Consider the following 20095-nt stretch of genomic DNA (forward strand, 5'->3'; position numbering starts at 1 on the left):
GCTAGATGGACATATGGCAGTATATGACTCAGACTCAGTATATGGCAGCTTCCTATGTTCCTATCATTTATCCGAACAGAGGTGCACCCAGGAACACGAAAGAGAACTACACCCTTTGAAGTCACTCTGTACATTTGCAGCTTGGTCCTTTCTCATGCATAAGTTTTACATTCATTTCTGAATGAATGAAAACAGACTGCATGGGGCACTACTCCTAAGTTCATTTTTCATTTGTTCTTAAACTAACAACTAGAACTTAGAACAAACAACAAGTGGGTTACTCATTCATAACCCATTCATAATTCATTCAGAGTTAATTTGGTTTGGGACAAGTTAGACATACTGACCTCTGGAAAATGGATGCTGGGGAGCAGGAGGGTCTCCCACAGGGGAGAGGCCTTTGCCCTCCAGAAGACATTTTCAACTATCATGGTCTCTAAACTCCCAATACACTTTAATGACATGGTTTTGCTTTATGAGAGTACATGAGGAATGGCAAACAAAAATGAATAAAATAACAGCAAGGAAATGAATGCAAGTTCCCTGAATGGATAACTAAATGAAGGTCTTAAGTGAACAAATGAATAAATGAAAAATAATTCTTACACAGTGATGTCTCACTCAGGGTATCATATGGGGTTGGCAGATGATGTGGTTACTTCCACATAAGGAAGATCAACCATGCCTTTCGGCCATCCTGTGTGATTTTACAATTCATATTGTACCACAGTACAGGAGCGGAGGGAGGCCAGCAACGGCCAGGATTCTGCCACTACCACGGCCCCCCTAGACCCACCCCCTGCATCTGACAGCAGACACAGGGAGTGTTTGACCAAGCCCCCCACCTCTGACGTTAGATGTGGGGGGCATGTCTAGGGCACAAGGTGTGGCCCCCGAAGGGCCGAGACCTGGGTTCTTTGAACCCATCTGCTCAGTGGTGGCTCCGCCCCTGCTACAGTAGCATGTAGAAGCAGCATCCATATAGAAAAATTAACATATGTATTTAATCCTTAGATGAACTGAAATGATCCATGCACTGCTTTAGACTTTTCAAGCTTCTGTTTACTTATTTGGACAATGAAAACAATGAAAACAATACTTTAATCCTCCTAACATTGCCAAGAGGGTTCAACAGTGTAGTTCAATAGATAAGGAACACTGAAGTACTAGCAGATGGCAAGAAATGAAAACTCAAGTGATTTATATAAAAGTCAGAAGTGCTGGATCAAATACTAACTTCCTTTGATGTTAAAGTTCATCTTCCTTAAATATTTTAAAGTAATTAATCTTTCTGTCATATCGCCCTTATGTCTACTGCACTAATAGCTTCCAACGTCTTGTCATTCAGACAGATGGCTTCTTCCAGAGGTATCTTTCATAAATTCACCCACGATTCATAGCTCAAAAATAGAATTAGTGACACCATGATACATTTTGATGAATGAGAAGCCTTTGTATTCCTCATGCTACATTTCTCAAAGGATAGAATAGCACACGCCTAACTTAGTGTAACAAATGGCTTGGTTTTGGGGTGTGTGTGTGTTTAAATGCACCACCCACACACTGCTAAATCCATTTAACCAAAGGATTTGGAAATTCTAACCATCTTAATGTATCAGCAACTATATATGGGGGAAGAAAGAATTGAAGATATATTTATTAAGAAACTTCCTTTTTCCTGCCTCAAGCAGTACATATATAGAATGCTAAATTTTCTTGAATGCCAAGATGACTCTCACTAAATGCATCTTACAGTTTTTGCTGTAAAATCCAAGCCTGACCCATCAGGGTAAGGCGAATTCTACCTGGCAGAACTGTAGAGTGCAAACTTAAGCAGGCTCACTCAGAAGTATGTCACATTGAAGATTTACATCCTATAAGTGTGTATAGCCTAGGTCTCTTTTCAGTTTGTACAGCTACATATACAGTTTTCAGAGTGAACTGAAGACAGTACAAATATGTTAAAGATTGTGTGTCATAAGACCATGTCACCTAAAGAGTGAGGAAGGCCAGGCAGCAATTATGTAATTTTTTAAAAAAAAATTTAAAGTATACTTGCTACAAAAAACCCATTTAAGACAATATTTACCCTCCACTCCACAACAGTTGAATAGTATCCAAGATGTGTACAATGCTTCTTTGGGAAGAAGAGATTTCTCTTTGCATCAATCTGAGCTTGAAAAGCAATAGATCATCCCCCTGTGAATAGCGTTCAGCCAGCAGAGAGATTTCCACTCGTGTTTTTCCATAAGCAGCCCAGCTAGGATCTCAAAGATGCACCACAAATTGCAGTCAGAAACAGCTGGCAGCCAACAATCTCTGGCATTCCTATGAATAAAAACAGCTTAGTAGTAATCCCCTATGGAATGCATTCCTGAAAAAAAGTTTTTTTTTTTGGTGGGGGGGGAATGCACTCTGTCTTAGATACTTAGTTACTAATGTATCCATTCTCTAGAAGCCGCTTTACAAGATCCCATTTTCTCAAAACTGAACAGATGCCCAAGCAAAGTTATCTGATTTTAAAACTCAACATACTGTAAAATATGTGTGTCATGCAATCAGCTGTGCTTCTTCACCGTAACTGTATATTTAAGAAAAACACTACAGAACAATTATTTTGTTCCTGAAAAACTCTTAAAAACCTGTGCGTTATTGGGCACTGAATTTAGTATTTAAAGGAAGATTTCTAGCATATGACTGCAATAATATACATGCTTCCTTATATTGAAAGAAAGCCCCGTTGAACACTGTGGGACTTGAAACTCAACTTGCACAGCATCAGGTGACACCACACACTCTCAGTTGTCATAGGGATACTGCTGAAGATTTCCATTGTGAGTTTACTACACGCCACTTTGTGCTGCTGACTGCTACTTCCCATGCTACTCCACATTTTCAGTGGCCAATTCTAAGGGCAGAAAGTGTCTCCAGGTGATGACTGTCATCTGTGTGATAAACCACAGCTTGACGAATCCCAAACATTGAAGAGCCACAGTGCATAGAAATTTAACTGTGGCATCTAGACTAGTATATTCAGAGATAGGATTATTTAATAAAATCTTAGTTTGTCCCAGGCAGTCCTGTTTCTGTTCCAAGCATGTTACTTGAAAAAGGGAATAAAAAGCACATTTACCCCCTGCCCGCTCCATAACATCTGCCACTATGTCCAGTGATTTTGTCAAGTGTCCATTATCTGGCTCCTAGATGCAAACAAAATTTGTCAAGGCCTACATCATTCCAACTATTACATCTAGGAGTAAGATGTGGAAATCCTGTTTTTACAACAGACAGTGCAATGGACATTGCAAAGGCTATTGCAATTATGCATTCCAGACCCAAACTACTATGTAAAAACTTACTAGAATATTCTTAAGATTTCTTAGTACTCAAGAAGCTCTCTCAGTGCTGGAAACTAAGCTTATTGGTCACTTGATAACAGAAGCAAGTGGTCAATAAGCAATCCATCACATAAAGTTTGAGCAGGTTTCCACTATACATATTGAAATATAGACTGTCCTAGGAAAGGTTTTATAAAAATCAGATGTAACCTAGCCTATGGCTCACACAAGGTAAATAAAGAGATCTGCATTTGTAATGGATGGTACCTACTGCACCCAGGATTAAAATTAGATCAACACTAAAAGCATGCAGCTACATCACCTCAGCAACTATCCCTTCAGCTTATATTGAAGCAGAGCACAATTCAAAAGCCTGTTCAACTGGTTTTTAGTGTTTATTCAAAAACGGGTACACACACATCACCTTTTATATTTTTCAAATCATTATCTGCATACTTCTGTAAAAACATGACCAAACATTTTAAACATTGCGTATGTGTATTATACTTACTTTGTGGCTGGTATTAAAAGTATTTGCAATTAAACTGCTGCTGCATTGTCATAGAAACAGGTACTTCCCTGCAAACACATTTAAAAATTATTTGAACTGCAGCTATATTACACTAGCAGATAACAGCATGTTATGCACCTTCTTGCTACTTTTGCCTCTTTTTTTTCAGTCACCCAAACTGTAGTAAAAATGAAATCTAGAAGATATATTTAATACCTCTTAAGTAAAGTATACTTAAAACTTCGCCTTCTCAAGAATATTCTATAAAACCTACTGTCCTCTAACTTTTTCTCTCTTTTGTAGATTAAGTTATGGCAGATGATAAAGGTTTGAAAGTAATAGAGATTTAGTATATTTAATGCAAAGTATCTTTTTCTAAAGGACATAGCATAGTTCAGAACATATACAGCTATTTTTGCAGATATTGAAAGCTTGAGCGAAAACTTGTTAAACAGATGTGCAGTGGGGGCATTTATCTGACCTCCAAAGTAGAGAAGGAAACTATGTTACTGAGAAAGAGGGGAAATTTATAGCTTCAGGATTCTCTAACATGGAGCTTCAGGCAGGGGCGTAGCAAGGTTGGAGGGGACCCAGAGACAAGATTTTAAAATGGGCCCCTCGCTGATATCCACACACAAACACACTTCACAATATATCGTGGACTCACACTCACATCCCCATTATGAATACGGTGAATATCTAGTTCACATTGAATCTACTGTAGTTTTTTTACTCTCTGCTCCTGCCAATCTCCAAGAGACTCAACATAATTTATAGGTGGTGCAACATGGGCGGGTGGGGAGTCATGTGATGTGCCTCTGGGGGGCCCCTCGAGGCAGTGGGGCCCCAAGATGACTGCCTCCCCTTGCCTAATGGTAGTTACGCCCATGGCTTCAGGTACCTTGTAGCTGTGTTGGTATGTACATATTTATATTCAGATAGCAATGCCATAGAAACAGTACCATTAATGCCTAGCCCCCAAGGTAACAAAGGCTTCTAAAGCTGTATCTTTGGGAAAGTGTCATATGATGCAATATTCTTTGCTCATTGCAAAAGGAAAGCTCTATCCTTTTGCACCACTACCCTTTTCTTTTATAGGAAAAGGTAAAGTGTGCCGTTGAGTCCATGTCGACTCCTGGTGACCACAGAGCCCTGTGGTTGTCTTTGGTAGACTACAGGAGGGGTTTACCATTGCCATCTCCCATGCAGTATGAGATTATGCCTTTCAGCATCTTCCCATATAGCTGCTGCCTGATATAGATGTTTCCATAGTCTGCAAAACATACCAGCAAGGATACCAACCAGCAACCTATGGCTTGCTAGTCAAGTCATTTCCCCACTGCACCATTAGGTAGCTTTCTTTTAAATACTTTCCATAATTTAGTCTTTAGCAAAAACAAAAATTCCACATAACACCATATGTTGAATTTTCAGAAACTGTGTTCTTTCCATCATAAGGTGGAACACAGTGTTTTTGCACTATCTACCCATCTCTGCACACACACATCCCAAGTCCTGCTATGCTGCCTCATCGTGGTGGTGGGGTGTACCTGGGAGGGATGAGAGAAGTACACCGGGAGGTATACTTCCAGTAGGGTCACCCAAAGTGTGAAGGTCACCCCAGCTATCCAGCTAAAGCAAGCAGGCACCAATATTGGGCAGAAATGATATAGGGAGGTGCCGGAGGCAGATGGTCATTTCAATGACAACAACAAAGGTATCATTTCATACTGTGCAGGAGAAGGCAATGGTAACCCACTCCTGTATTTTACCAAGAAAACCACATGGATAGACAAAACAGATTGATTGTCGGTGTAGTGACAGATAATGGGCCCCTCAGGTCGGATGGTATTCAACATGTCACTGGAGAAGAACTGAGGATCTCTCAGAGTACCAATGGTGTTTATGACATGGTTAGATTAAAGCCTTTTGGACATCTAGCGGCTGATGTTGCCATGCAGGAAAAGAAAATCCAAAACTGCGAAGACAGAATTACAGTGGGAACATGGAACATAAGAAGCATGAATATAGGAAAGTGCGACACAGTGAAAGATGAAATGAATCGACTACAGAGTGACATCTTGGGCATTAGTGAATTAAAATGGACTGATAGGACACTTACAGTCAGAAAATCATACCATACACTACTCAGGACATGAAAAACAAAGAAGAAAGAGTGTTTCTTTCATAGTCAGGAAGGATAAAGCAATGGCAGTACTTGGGAACAATGCGGTCAGTGACTGACTAGTATCAATTTGATTTCGTGGAAAACCCTCTAACATGACAGTTTTTCAACTCTATGCCCCAATGACTGATTTAGAAGAAGAGGAAGTTGATGGGTTTTATGTTCAAGTTCAGTCTGAAATTGAAACAACAATCAAGCAAGATGTGCTGCTGGTTGTTGGAAACTGGAATGCCAACACCGGAAATGGTAAGGAAGAAAACACTATATGGCCTAGGAAGCATAAATGAAGAAGAAGAATTACTTAATAGTTTCTGCCAAGCCAATAATCTCTTCAAACACCACATTCTTCAAACAACTAAAGCGGCACCTATACACATGGACTTCACCAGATGAAGTACGCAGAAATCCAATTGATTACATTATTGGTGCAAGGAGGTGGAAGAGCTCATTATAACAGCAAAGACATGGCTGAAGGCCGATTGTGGAACAGATCACCAACTGCTCATTGCAAGTTCCAAGTCAAGTGAAAGTAGAAAAACAAAGCTATCCAGTTTCCACAATACGATCTTGAGAAGATACCCACTATTTTCAAGGAGTACATCAGGAACCGCTTTGAAGTTCTGAACCTCACTCATAGGGAACCCAAGGAAATCAAAGAAGTTGTTAAGGACAAATGTGAAAGGAGACTGCCAAAGGACAAGGAACAGAAGAAAGCAAAATGGATAGAACAGATAGTGGAAATTGCCAAGAAGAGGGGGAGAAGCCAAAGTCAAGAAAGATAAAGATCTCAGGAAGGAACTTAATAGGGATTTTCAGAAAGCTGTTAGAAGAGAGAAGGAGCAATACTACAATGGTATCTGTAAAGACCTTGAGGAAGGAAATAGACACAGAAAAACAAGGAAGGTTTTTCAAAAGATCTCTGAACTCAGAAGGAGATTCCACCCTCAAATTGGTATGTTAAGGGATGCCAAAGGACAGATAGTAACTGATTCAGAGAAGATCAGAGACAGGGGTATACTGAAAATCTGTACAGCAGGGACATCAACATCCAGGATACTCTAGAAGATATTCCCTACTTGCAAGAACCTCTAGTACGAAGTTAGTTCAGCACTCCGGTCATTGCCAAGTTGGAAAGCTAGAGGAATTGATGGAACAGCTACAGAAATATGGCAGGCAACAGAAGAAGAATCAGTCAAGGCTCTAACCAAACTATACCAGAAAATTTGGAGAACGACACAGTGGTCAACAGATTAGAAGATGTCAGTTTACACAGCAATACCAAAGAAAGGAGACCTAACAGATTGCACAAACCATCGCACAATATCCTTAACAGATTAGAGCCCTATGTGGAAAGGAAAATGCCAGATGTTCAAGATGGTTTCAGAAAAGGGCAAGGAACAAGAGCCATCATTGCTGATACATGCTGGATAACTGAGAAAGCCAAAGAATACCAAAAAAGAAGTCAATATGTGCTTTATTGACTACAGAAAAGCCTTCAATTGCATCGACAATGTCAAGTTGTGGAATGTCCTTAGGAAAATGGGTGTCCACGTACATCTCATTGTCCTCATGAGAAACCTATATGCAGGACAGGAAGCCACAGTCCAGAAAAAAGATGGTGAAACAGACTGGTTCCAGATTGGCAAAGGAATAAGACAAGACTGTATACTTTCTCCTTCTTTATTCAATTTATATGCTGAACATATACTGAGAGAAGCTGGATTGGAAGAAGATGAGCATGGTTTAAAAGCTGGAGAAAGAAATGTCAATAACCTGTGCTACGCTGATGATAGCTGAGAATTCGGATGATCTGCAAGCTCTCGTAATGAAAGTCAAGGAGCACAGTGAAGAAATGGGACTATGATTAAAAGTAAAGAAAGCTAAACTAAAGACAATGGGTACAGCAACCAGTCCCAGATTTGATAATGAAGATATTGAAGTGGTGGATAGTTTCTGCCTTTTAGGATCAACCATCAACAGTAAAGGATCCAGCAGTCAAGAAATACACTGCAGACTTGTACTTGGTAAGTTTGCAATGAAGGCCTTGGAAAGGATACTTAGATGCCGTGACATGTCGATACCTACAAAGATTAGGTATAGAAGAAATGAAATTAAAGCTTACATAACTAAAGGATGGCCATGCAAAAACAGGGTACCTCATAGGGGTGTGCACAAAACTGCACAGAGTTACCGGCAAACTATCGCCCTAATAGGCTGCTTAATATTATAGGAAAGTTATATGCTAGACAACTATTCAACAAACTACTAGATTGGTTTGATGACCATGGGATACTTAATGAGGAGCAATTTGGTTTCCGTCCTGGCCATTCTGTAGTAGATCCCACTTCAATTTTACATCATTTGGTTGCAAAGTACACCTCTAACCCAGGTGGAGCCCTATATGCAGCTTTTGTGAACTTTAAGGCAGCCTTTGACATGATTCCTAGGGTAAAACTATGGATCAGGCTTTCGAATTTGACAATAGACCACTGCCTGTTGTGGCTGATAATAAGTCTACATAATAACTCACGAATAAGAGTCCGCTGCAGTAAATATGGCCATTACCAAAGAAATCCCGACCCACAGAGGGGTAAGACAAGGCTACATATTGGTGCCACTGTTATTTAACATATTTATCAATCCCCTTGTTCCTTATTTATCTAAAATAGAACATCATCCACCAAAACTAACAGATAAACAACTTACAAATCTTATGTATGTGGACGATATAGTGATTACTTCGCAAACTCAGGTTGGCCTAAGACGAGCGCTATGCTCACTAGATGATTTCTGTAAATCGAATTTTCTTGAAATCAATTGTGATAAGACCAAAATCATGGTATTTGCAAAGTGTCCAAAAATTTCTTTGTCGTCATTAAACGGTTGCAGGCTAGAGCAGGTTAAGCACTTTAAGTATCTTGGATTTATCTTCCAGGCTTCAGGTGCCCGTACATCCCAAAGAGACTACAGTGAGGGAAATAAGTATTTGATCCCCTGCTGATTTTGTCCATTTGCCCTCTGACACAGAAATGACCAGGCTATAATTGGAATGGTAGGTTTATTGTAGCTGTGAGAGACAGAATAACAACAAACAAACCCTCAAAAGCCCAGTGCCCAAAAGTCAGCGATGGATTTGCATTGTAGTGAGGGAAATAAGTATTTGATCCCTTCACAAAAGATGTCTTAGTACTTGGTGGCAAAACCCTTGTTGGCAATCACAGAGGTCAGATGTTTCTTGTAGTTGGCCACCAGGTTTGCACACAACCCAGGAGGAATGTTGTCCCACTCCTCTTTGCAGATCCTCTCCAAGTCAGAAAGGTTTCGAGGCTGATGTTTGGCAACCCGAACCTTCAGCTCCCTCCACAGATTTTCTATGGGATTAAGGTCTGGAGACTGGCTGGGCCACTCCAGGACCTTCATGTGCTTCTTCTTGAGCCACTCCTTTGTTGCCTTGGCTGTGTGTTTTGGGTCATTGTCATGCTGGAATACCCATCCACGACCCATTCTCAATGCCCTGGCTGAGGGAAGGAGGTGCTCACCCAAGATCTGATGGTACATGGTCCCGTCCATCGTCCCTTCGATGCGGTGAAGGTGTCCTGTCCCCTTACCAGAAAAACACCCCCAAAGCATAATGTGTCCACCTCCATGTTTGACGGTGGGGATGGTGTTCTTGGGCTCATAGGCAGCATTCCTCCTCCTCCACACACGGCGAGTTGAGTTGATGCCAAAGAGCTCGATTTTGGTCTCATCTGACCACAACACTTTCGCCCAGTTCTCCTCTGGATCATTCAGATGTGCATTGGCAAACTGCAGATGGGCCTGTACATGTGCTGCCTTGAGCAGGGGGAGCTTTCGGGCACTGCAAGATTTCTGTCCTTCACGGCGTAGTGTGTTACCAATTGTTTTCTTGGTGACTATGGTTCCAGCTGCCCTGAGATCATTGACAAGTTCCCCCCGTGTAGTTCTGGGCTGCTTTGTCACCGTTCTCATGATCATTGCAACTCCACGAGGTGAGATCTTGCATGGAGCCCCAGACCGAGGGAGATTGACAGTTATTTTGTGTTTCTTCCATTTGCGAGTTATCGTGCCAACTGTAGTCACCTTCTCACCAAGCTGCTTGGCGATAGTCTTGTAGCCCAGTCCAGCCTTGTGCAGGTCTACAACCTTGTCCCTGACATCCTTCGACAGCTCTTTGGTCTTGGGCATGGTGGTGAGTTTGGAAGCTGAGTGATTGCTTGCTTCTATGGACAGGTGTCTTTTATACAGGTACTGTAACAAGCTGGGATTAGGAGCACTCCCTTACAGAGGGTGTTCCTCATCTCAGCTCGTTACCTGCATATAGTGAAAAGACACCTGGGAGCCTGAAATCTTGCTGGTTGATAGGGGATTGAATACTTATCTCCCTCACTACAATGCAAATCCATCACTGACTTTTGGGCACTGGGCTTTTGAGGGTTTGTTTGTTGTTATTCTGTCTCTCACAGCTACAATAAACCTACCATTCCAATTATAGCCTGGTCATTTCTGTGTCAGAGGGCAAATGGACAAAATCAGCAGGGGATCAAATACTTATTTCCCTCACTGTATATTATAGAGACTGCCAAAAAGGGCACTTTTTCAATTCAAGCTTATTATCGATCAAGAGGTGCCAAATTCATCCCAGAAGCAATCAAACTGTTTAAAGCTAAAGTATGTCCACAGCTTCTATACGGTATACAGCTGGGCATTTATCCTTGCTTTAATAAATTGGAAGCTGTACAATCAAATTTTTTGAAACATATATTCCAAGTTCCTGGCTGTGTGCCTAGAGCGGATTTGCATCTTGAAACTGGGATGATGAAATTGGAGCCCCGGGCTTGGATAGCTATCTTTGACTACTGGTTAAAACTTATATTTTGCTCCAAGGGTCTAGTATCTTTAGTACTTAAAGACACAAACCATTCTGGTTGGATTAAGAATTTGGAGGATAGATTAACATACTATGGCTTCTCTCTGGCCGCTATTCTATCCCTAAAGTATGATACTGCAAGGACCAGGCTGCGAGAGAGAATTTTTGACATGGAACGCCAGATTGATCAAGGAGCCATTCCGGCAAATGTGTTCCTGGGCAGCCAGATTTCGAATTATTCATCCGCAGCATATCTTTTCCATTTATCTATCTCTAAATTTCGTCGGGCCCCGACTTTAGCCCGCTGTAATGCTTTGCACACAGCAGTGCTGGAAGGAAGGTTTCATGGTATCCCCCAGGAAGATCGGGTGTGCCCATGTAGTTCAGGAGAGATGGAAAGTACGGCCCATGTTATTTTACACTGCCAGTTTTATAATGATGCTAGATTTGAGCTTATTTGCCCTGAACTTGCCTTATACCCAGATTTGGATAATAATTTAGGTTTATCTCATTTTTTAGCTGAACAGAACATGGCCAGATTGTGGAAGGTTGCCAAATTTTGTTACATTGTGGGTGGGATACGTTTGGAGGTTATGAATACTCCTTAGTTAGATATTTTACCATTGTTAATTATAATCTTATTTCTTTATTTTATTTATATTTGTTATATTGACATTGTTATTTGTACTCTTTATGTACTCTTTTCTGGTCAAAACTGGGAAACCCAGTGAGTAAAACCAGACTCAAACTGAACTGGGTCTGGTCCAGTTCTGTGCACACTAAAGCTGGGCCTAGTCTGGCTCAAGTCCAAATTGATTAAGGCCCAACTTGGTGGGGGGGGGGAGCAGACTTACTACCACTGTGGGACTTCAGGGGTGCTGCCACAGTGGGGGGTCTTCTGAGGTCCCCCCTTCATTAATGATGAAGAGATTAATGAAACAAGGTTTACAACTGGCTACTATGAAACAACAACCCTGGAAGGAGGCAATCCATGAAACTATTTGCTTATCTAACTACTCCTCATTCTACTACAGGAATGAGTCATTCTACTACAGCAGTGCACCTTTTGAACTACTGAGAGGATGCAAAGCTACCACCAAACGTACTCATTGGCAACAACTTAATAGGGGTTTCCATGCCATCTCACCCCAAGGATGCAGCGATTCATGGTTGGATGAAGGAGAAGCAAATTGTACGTAAATCAGAAACAACGTACAAAACAGTGAACATTTCAGGTGTGGGACTTTGTTCAATTACGGCTGCCTTATAAAGCGAGAAAGGGATGTGAAGTGAAGTTTTGGGGGCGGCAGCGTTCCTCCCTGCCGCCCCTGCCCCTGTCATTGCCTGGAAGTTGTGTAAAATACCAGCATGCATGCGCCCGTCGCGGCACACGCACGACAGCGATGGGTGTGCGTGCCCTGCAACAGGCGCATGCGTGCTGGTATTTTACACAACTTCCAGGCAACGACGGGGGCAGGGGCGGCAGGGAGGAATGCTGCCGCCCCCAAAACTTCACTTTTAACTGCAGCACTGGAGGGGGAAGAGCGGCGGGAGGGGTAAGTACTATCCCCCACCCTTAAAGACAGACCCCCCCAGTGCCGGACCGCCAGACCAGCCAGGTTCCGAACCGGTTCGGAGGCCTCTAACATGGCCTCCGGACCGGTTCGTGCACACCACTACCAAGCTGCCAACTGTCTCCATGGCCATGCCTATTCCCATAACAACATTATATTATATTTATCATCATCATTTAATTAATTCAATTTCTATACCACTCTTCCAAAAATGGTGCAGAGCAGTTTACACAGAGAAATAATAAATACATAAAATGGATCCATCCCCAAACGGCTCACAATCTAAAAAGAAACATAAGATATACATCAGCAACAGTCACTGGAGGTACTGTGCTGGGGGTGGATAGTGCCAGTTACTCCCCCCCCCCCCCGCTAAATAAAGAGAATAGCAATGTTAAAAGGCGCCTCTTTGCCAAGTTAGCAGGGGTTAACATGACAATGCACTGGCATCAGTTCTAGAGACTTGAGTTGCCCTCACCATATGAGGGCAAATATATTATGGTGAAGACAGAGAGTCTCTCTCAGACATGAAACTCTGTCCTTGTAATGCTGCTCCCCAGGAACACTCTTTTCTTTTGGAGTTGGGTCAAGACCTTTTAGGCTTTCATTATGTTGTGGAGCAGCCATGATATCTGCTGTTTCTATTCTTGCATTTTAACTCTCTTGTTTTATGATAATTTTGACTGTATACTTTTGTTTGCCACTATGGAAGTATTTTTATTTATAGTGGGATAAACTAAAGAAATAAATACCTAGAATGAATGCAATCCTGTCCTGTTCACACACTTATTTGGCTTCATGAAGTTAAAATTATTTAATCCAAATGGCTGCATTTCCCAAAATCATCATGCTGTCTATGTGATCTCCAACTCAACCTCAGAGAGAAACCCAATTTCAAGAAACCATACCAAAGCTACAGGTTGAGCAAAGAAGCAATGATGCTTTATGTGAGCACATAAAAACACTCAGCAAAAAAGGGGTGATTAACCCCTCCTCAACATTTGTATTGATGGAGCATTCAATGCTGCACTAATGTTTATACTCTGTTCCACCTTTATAACTACTTGCCATTTTAAGTTGCAAAGTGCTCTCTTCTCACAGTCCTCCCTGCAACAATTAGGTGTAGCCTTAATTATTCAGAAGGAAACTACAGTTGGAGCTTAACTGTCCATGACTAGGATGTGCAAAGAGTTTCGAATTCGAACAGGTTCGGTTCAAACAGGGAATTGCTTTGGCAATGCCAGTTCGAAACAATTGAGCCAGGTTCAGTTCAAACCAGTTCGTGCCAGTTTGAAGGTTCTAGAGTCCATTTTGGCTCCTATTTCTCCATTTTGTGTGACTTGTGTTGCTTGATTTTATTGGCTTAGCTCTTGCTTCCCTGATTGGCCAGAGGAGTCTGGCTCTCTGGTAGGCTCTGCACTGTGCCAGTCCTTGAGAACTGGTACCCTACTGTCCGAGGGGGGCAAAGGGGGGGGGGGTCCAAAAGGAGGAATTTTCAAATCCTACTTAAAGCCAAGCTTCTAGCCTAGCAAAACCATTTGGGCTGCAATCTTCCTTGGCTTGCTTCTGGGCTTCTGGGCTGCTGGTGCTAGTGGTGAGAGTCTGCCTGGCAGACTGCTGTGTGTTTTTGTTCCCAAACCCTTCTGCCTTTTTTTCTGCTCCCCCACCCCCACTATTCCCTCCATGCTTTAAACCATTTCCCCCCTGGAGTGACTGTGTGTGTGTTTGTTTGGATGCTGGTTCCCTCCGCCCCAAGTGAGTGAGTGAGTGTCTCTCTCCCCGCTCTCCTGCGCCAGGACACCCAGGCCCTTTGGCCTGAGGCCTCGCTCTAGCCCATTCCCCTAACCCCCAGCACCCCACTATCCCCCAACCTTTTTGCTTCTGCAGTGGTGGATGCTGCTTTTAAATCTATTGGCTGAGTTGAGAATAGAGGTTCTTCAACTCAGCAGCCACTGCTAGTTGTTTTTATGTTGTTCGGGGGGGTGTCCTCGTTTTCTCTGATGCAGGTGCTTTTCTTGGTTAACCCTCTTCTTGCTGTACTTAGCACACTGTCTGCTACAGAGTCCAGCAGCACCTCTCCCCCGCTGTCCTCCTGTTTCTTTTTCTTTCTTTTCCCCTCACTCCTTCCCCATGCCCACAGTCATTCTTTCTATGGGGCAGAAGATCTCCAGGACAATGAGGGGGTAAGTGCTTACTTTGTTGTCCCCTTTACTTTTCCTGAAATAGGGCCTCCTTTCTTTTGGGGTGTGGGGAAGTATATTTTCCTGTGTTTTTCATTTACAGTTTGTTTCTTATTTTCACAGGTCCCCCCTTAGTTGCCCTCCCCTTTTCTATTTTATTGCATTGTTTTTTGTGATAAATTGTATTGTTGTGGGTGGAGTGTGTGGGTAGGCTTGTTTTAAATAGGTGTTGTTTTCAAATAGGAAGTTTTTTTAAACCTATCTGAAAACAACGCCGCCTATTTAAAACAAGCCTACCCACACACTCCACCCAATCTTTTTTACATTTTTTCAGTGTTTTTCTAAAGCCCCCCTGGGTCTTTGGGAATGTCTGAACACTGTGTGGTGAGCAAAGCTCACAGTGGGGTGACAGGCAGAGATGGGAGGGGTCCCCAAGCTGGTATGGGAGGCTGGGGTGGGGGAAAAGAAGACACCGGTGGGGGAAGAGAGTCACCAGCATGGGGTCCCACAGGTCCCCATCGGTGAATTCTTTGGCCCAGGTGAGGCAGCAGCGCAAAGGCCCTCCTATCCGGAGGAGCCTGCTGCTGCCAAGCAGTGCCTGGACTAGTGGCAGGTCCATTTGGGTTGTGCACCACCAGGACTTGCACCCTGTGCAGTGGTGCATGGGGGCTCTCCTGCCAGGGAAGCTTCTTCTGTGGTGGGTGGAGAGCAAGGTCTTGATGGCTAACAGTGCAGCGAGATTTTCCCACCCCCTTGCAGCCTCCTCAAATGCTCTTCTCACCACTCAGTAGGGTTCCCCCGATGATGCCCAGGTTATGGCGGAGTTCAGTCCTGGGTCCTCCCTGTCCGGTTCCGGGGGGGGGGGAGGATCTGCTGCTGAGGTAGAGGGGGTGGCCCCTCCTCCAGTGAAGCCGGGTCCTCCTCCTTCCATGCAGGGTGGAAGGGGGTGGGTGACAGCAGCGGGTGAGCAGCAGCTCCCCTTGATCTGCTGCCACCTAGAAGGCCCAAGATGGCATCCAGGATGTCAGAGGCCACCCAGAGTAGCAATGTTTGGCAGCATTTTGAGTTCCCTCAAGATGCCCCAACTGCTGCTTGCTGCTCGCTGCATCCACTGCAGGGCACAGGTTAGTCAGGGCAAGGATGCTAAGCATCTGGGGATGACCTCCATGTGGCAACATATGCTGCGACATCACCCAGAACTCCACTAGTGTGCCTGCGACTAGCACTGACAGGGGCTGTGGAAATGCTTCCATGAAGCAGGGCACGCTGCCAGTCAAGCGGTGGGTGCACGTGGACCCACATCTGCTCACCAGCCTTATAGGGGAGATGATGGCCACTGATGACCAACCATTTCAATTAGTTGAGAACACCAGCTTCTGCTGGCTACTCCAGGCACTAGCGCCCAACTACACCATCCCCTCAAGGACCATGTTCAGCTGGAACATGGTCCCCTATCTGTACGTGAGATGCAGGGAACTTATGTCTGCTATGCTGCTTGCAGCAATGGCTGGCAGCAGTGTTCATTTCACCACTGATCTGTGGAACAGTGAGAGTGAAATGTGTGCTGCTTTTCTGGCCCTGACTGCCCACTGGTGGGGTGCAGAGAGAGGGGGGGACCCTCTGTTGCTGCCTCTGGCTCCAGCATGTCCCACAATGCATTTTGGTATAGGTGGGCCATCTTGAACATGGAGAACTTGTATGTCAAGCACACCAAGAAGAATGTAGCAACCGTAATTGGCTGCCAAACTATGGAGTGGTTAGGTGGGTAGCCACACCTCAGAAGGGGGTTCATTGTGACAGACAATGGCTCCAATGTCAGTGTTGAAGTGTGTGAACATCTGTTGCATGGCACAAACACTCCACCTGGTTTTCAGGGACATTCTTAGTCTTAAGGAGGTCAAGGCGTCCAGGGAACAGGGCCGCCCCATGGCAGGTGCTGTTGCTGCCATGATGGCACTTGTGGAGAAGTCCTGCAAGATTGCAGCCCACTTCCATTGGAGTGAGAAGTCCAGGAGGCTGCTTTGCAAGTAGCAGCATGCCCATGGGCTTCTACAACATCTCACTCCCACCGATGTAGATATCCAGTTTGAAATGGATCTTGACCAATTTCAAACCGGCTTTTGGGCGGGCTATTGGGTGGAGACTGCCTTGGTCAGCCTCATGAATGATCTCCACTTGGGAATCGACAGAAGAAGTGTGACTCTGTTGGTCCTTTTGGACCTCTCAGCGGCTTTCTATACTATCGACCATAGTATCCTTCTGGAGCGTCTGAGGGGGTTGAGAGTTGGAAGCACTACTTTGCAGTGGTTCCACTCCTACCTCTCGGGCAGGTGCCCCTTGGAGACTTCTTCAAAATCTGAATTTTTGTATGGTGTGCCTCAGGGCTCCATATTGTCTCCGATGTTGTTTAACATCTACATGAAACCACTGGGTGAGATTATCAGAAGATGTGGTGCAAGGTGCTATCAGTATGCTGATACCACCCAAATATATTTCTCCATGTCAGCATCATCAGGAGAGGGCATAACCTCTCTAAATGCCTGCCTGGATGCGGTAATGGGCTGGATGAGGGATAACAAATTGAGCCTGAATCCAGATAAGATGGAGGTACTCATTGTGTGGGGTTGGAACTTGAGAGATGATTTTGATCTACCTGTTCTGGATGGGGTCACACTTCCCCAGAAGGAACAGGTATGCAGTCTAGGGGTGCTTCTGGATCCAAGCCTCTCCCTGGTCTCCCAGGTTGAGTCCGTGACCACAGGTGCCTTCTATCAGCTTTGGCTGATATGCCAGCTGTGTCCGTTTCTTGAGGTGAACGACCTCAAAATAGTGGTACATCTGCTGCTAACCACCAGACTGGATTACTGCAATGCGCTCTATGTGGGGCTGCCCTTGTATGTAATCTGGAAACTACAGTTGGTCCAGAATGCGGCAGCCAGGTTGGTCTCTGGGTCATCTCAGAGAGACCATATAACTCCTGTATTGAAGGAGCTACACTGGTTGCCGATATGTTTCTGGGCAAAATACAAGGCATTGGTTATAACCTATAAAGCCCTAAACAACTTGGGCCCTGGGTATTTAAGAGAACGTCTTCTTCGTCATGAACCCCACCACCCACTGAGATCAGCTGGAAAGGTTCGTCTGCATTTGCCACCAGCTCGTCTGGATCACCTTTATCCATATGGCTGTTGACACTCTCAAAGAACTCTAAAAGGTTAGTGAGGCAAGACCTTCCCTTGTAGAAGCCATGCTGGTTCTCCTTCAACAAAGCCTTTTCTTCTATATGCTTATCAATTTTGTCCTTAAGTATGCTTTCCTTCAATTTACCTGGCACCGAAGTTAAGTTGACAGGCCTGTAATTTCCCAGATACCCCCTGGATCCCTTCTTGAAAATTGGAGTCACATTGGCTACTTTCCAGTTCTCTGGTACAGAGCCTGATTGTAGGGACAAGTTATATATTTTTGCTAGATCAACTATTTCACATTTGAGTTCCTTCAGAACTCTTGGGTGGATGCCATCTGGCCTTGGCAATTTGTTAATTTTTAGCTTTTCAAGACAGTTTAGAACGTATTCCCTTGTCATCTAAAACTGGCCCAGTTCCTCAGCCACCAAACTGGAAAAGCTCAATTCTGGAGAGAATGTATGGTCAGTTTCCTCCGCCGTGAAGACAGATGCAAAGAACTTATTCAACTTCTCTGCAATCTCCTTATCCTCCTTAATAATCCCTTTCACAACCTCATCATCTAAGGATCCAACCCCCTCCCTGGCAGGTTTTCTACTTCTTATATATTTAAATAGGTTTTTGTTATTCTCCTTGACACTTCTAGCTATATGCTCCTCAAACTCTCTCTTTGAATCCTTTATTGTGTCCTTGCATTTCTTTTACTAGAGTTTATGTTCCTTCCTGTTCTCCTCATTTGGGCAGGACTTCCATTTTCTGAAGGCAGTCTTCTTCCCTTTTATAGCTTCCCTGAAGCTATAAACTTGTTAGCCATGTTGGTGTCCTCCTGAACATGGTGGTACCTTTCCTCCTTCTTAGTATACACTTCAACTGTGCTTCTAGTACTGTGGTTTTAAATAAGTTCCATGCTTTCTGGAGTGATTTGACCCTCCTAACTTTCCCTTTCAATTTCCTTCTTACCAGTCTCATTTTTAAAAAGTTTCCTCTTCTGAAGTCCAGCACTTCTGTGTTGGTCTTCCTTGACAATTCTTCACTCGCATATATGCTGAATTGGATCACACTTTGGTCACTGCTACCCAATGGTTCTACAACTCTGACATTTCACACCAGGTCCCAGGCAATACTCAGGATTAAATTCAAAGTCACCATTTCTCTGGTTGATTCCGCAACTAACTGTTCTAAGGCACAGTCATTTAGCACGCCTAGAAAAATGGTCCCTCTCTGTCATTACCTGAATGTGAATTTACTCAGTCTATGTTTCGGTAGTTCAAGTCTCTCATTATTACTGCTCTGTCTCTCTGATGCCTCTCTGTTTCTCCAACTCCAGGTCATTCTCAGCACTTTGATCCAGCAGGTGATAGCACATCTCTAGCAACACCTTTCCCTTCAGTCTTCAATGTTATCCATAAAGATTCTGTGGAGGACTCCAGTCCACCTAGGTTTTCTAGCTTACTGGAATCTATCCTTTCTTTCATATACAGTGCCACTCCTCCCCAAACCTCCCCTTCCTGTCCTTTCTATAGAGTTTATATCCAGGAATAATTGTGTCCCACTGATTCTCACTATTCCACCAGATTTCTGTTATACCCACCATAGCTAGGATTTCATTAGTTACCAAGTACTAATATGCCAGGTCCCTCACCTGCTGCTGGCATGTGCCATCCCCTTACCATCATTTGACTTATTTGGCAAGCTGTCCTGCATTTCTTTCTGCTCAGCTACTGACTCTACTCTGTCCCCTTCCAATTCATCCAAAACATGTTCACCCCTTAGGGGATTTTGCTGGCTGAAGCAGATACCACCCCGTTTCTGCTGGCAATCCCCCAGGCATCATTTTAAAAGCTGCTCTGCAACCTTCTTGATTAAGCCCCTAGCCTTTTAACAGTCCATCTATATCAGATTAGCTTCTCTGGTTGGGGTGTGTGTGTGTGTGTGTGTGTGTGTGTGTGTGTGTGTGTGTTTTTAAGGGATAAAGTTCTTCATAGGGATTCATTGAGAGAACTCATACAGCAGCCAGTCCAAACACAAATTGGATTCTTGTTGGCTGTATGAGTTCTCTCAATGAATCCCATTTATTTTACACACACACACACACACACACACACACACACACACACACACACACACACGAAGCTACTCTGATAGCGATAGAGTGTTAAAAGACCAGGAATTTAAGAAATCCTGAAAAAAACTACCATAAATCCCACCACCCGGGGTATACCTGGGGAGGGTGGGGC

The 20095-nt window shown here is 43.7% G+C and overlaps 1 protein-coding gene across 7 annotated transcripts in view; it reads right to left on the reverse strand.

The window, feature by feature from the left end:
- Positions 1–20095, reverse strand: part of PLXNB2 (plexin B2) — a 467944-nt gene that overhangs the window by 417722 nt on the left and 30127 nt on the right. For 2 of the 7 annotated variants that reach the window (XM_053253233.1, XM_053253235.1), the window contains exons 2-3: positions 3850–3917; positions 2090–2328 (exon numbers count right to left, since the gene is read on the reverse strand). The exons of 4 other annotated variants lie outside the window; for them this stretch is intronic. The gene's annotated coding sequence lies outside the window, so the exon portion shown is untranslated. The remainder of the gene's footprint in view (positions 1–2089; positions 2329–3849; positions 3918–20095) is intronic. One more of the 7 variants, XM_053253234.1, reaches the window with a different exon arrangement.

The sequence above is a fragment of the Hemicordylus capensis genome, chromosome 5 (assembly GCF_027244095.1).
Source record: "Hemicordylus capensis ecotype Gifberg chromosome 5, rHemCap1.1.pri, whole genome shotgun sequence".
NCBI classification, from domain to species: Eukaryota; Metazoa; Chordata; class Lepidosauria; order Squamata; family Cordylidae; genus Hemicordylus; species Hemicordylus capensis.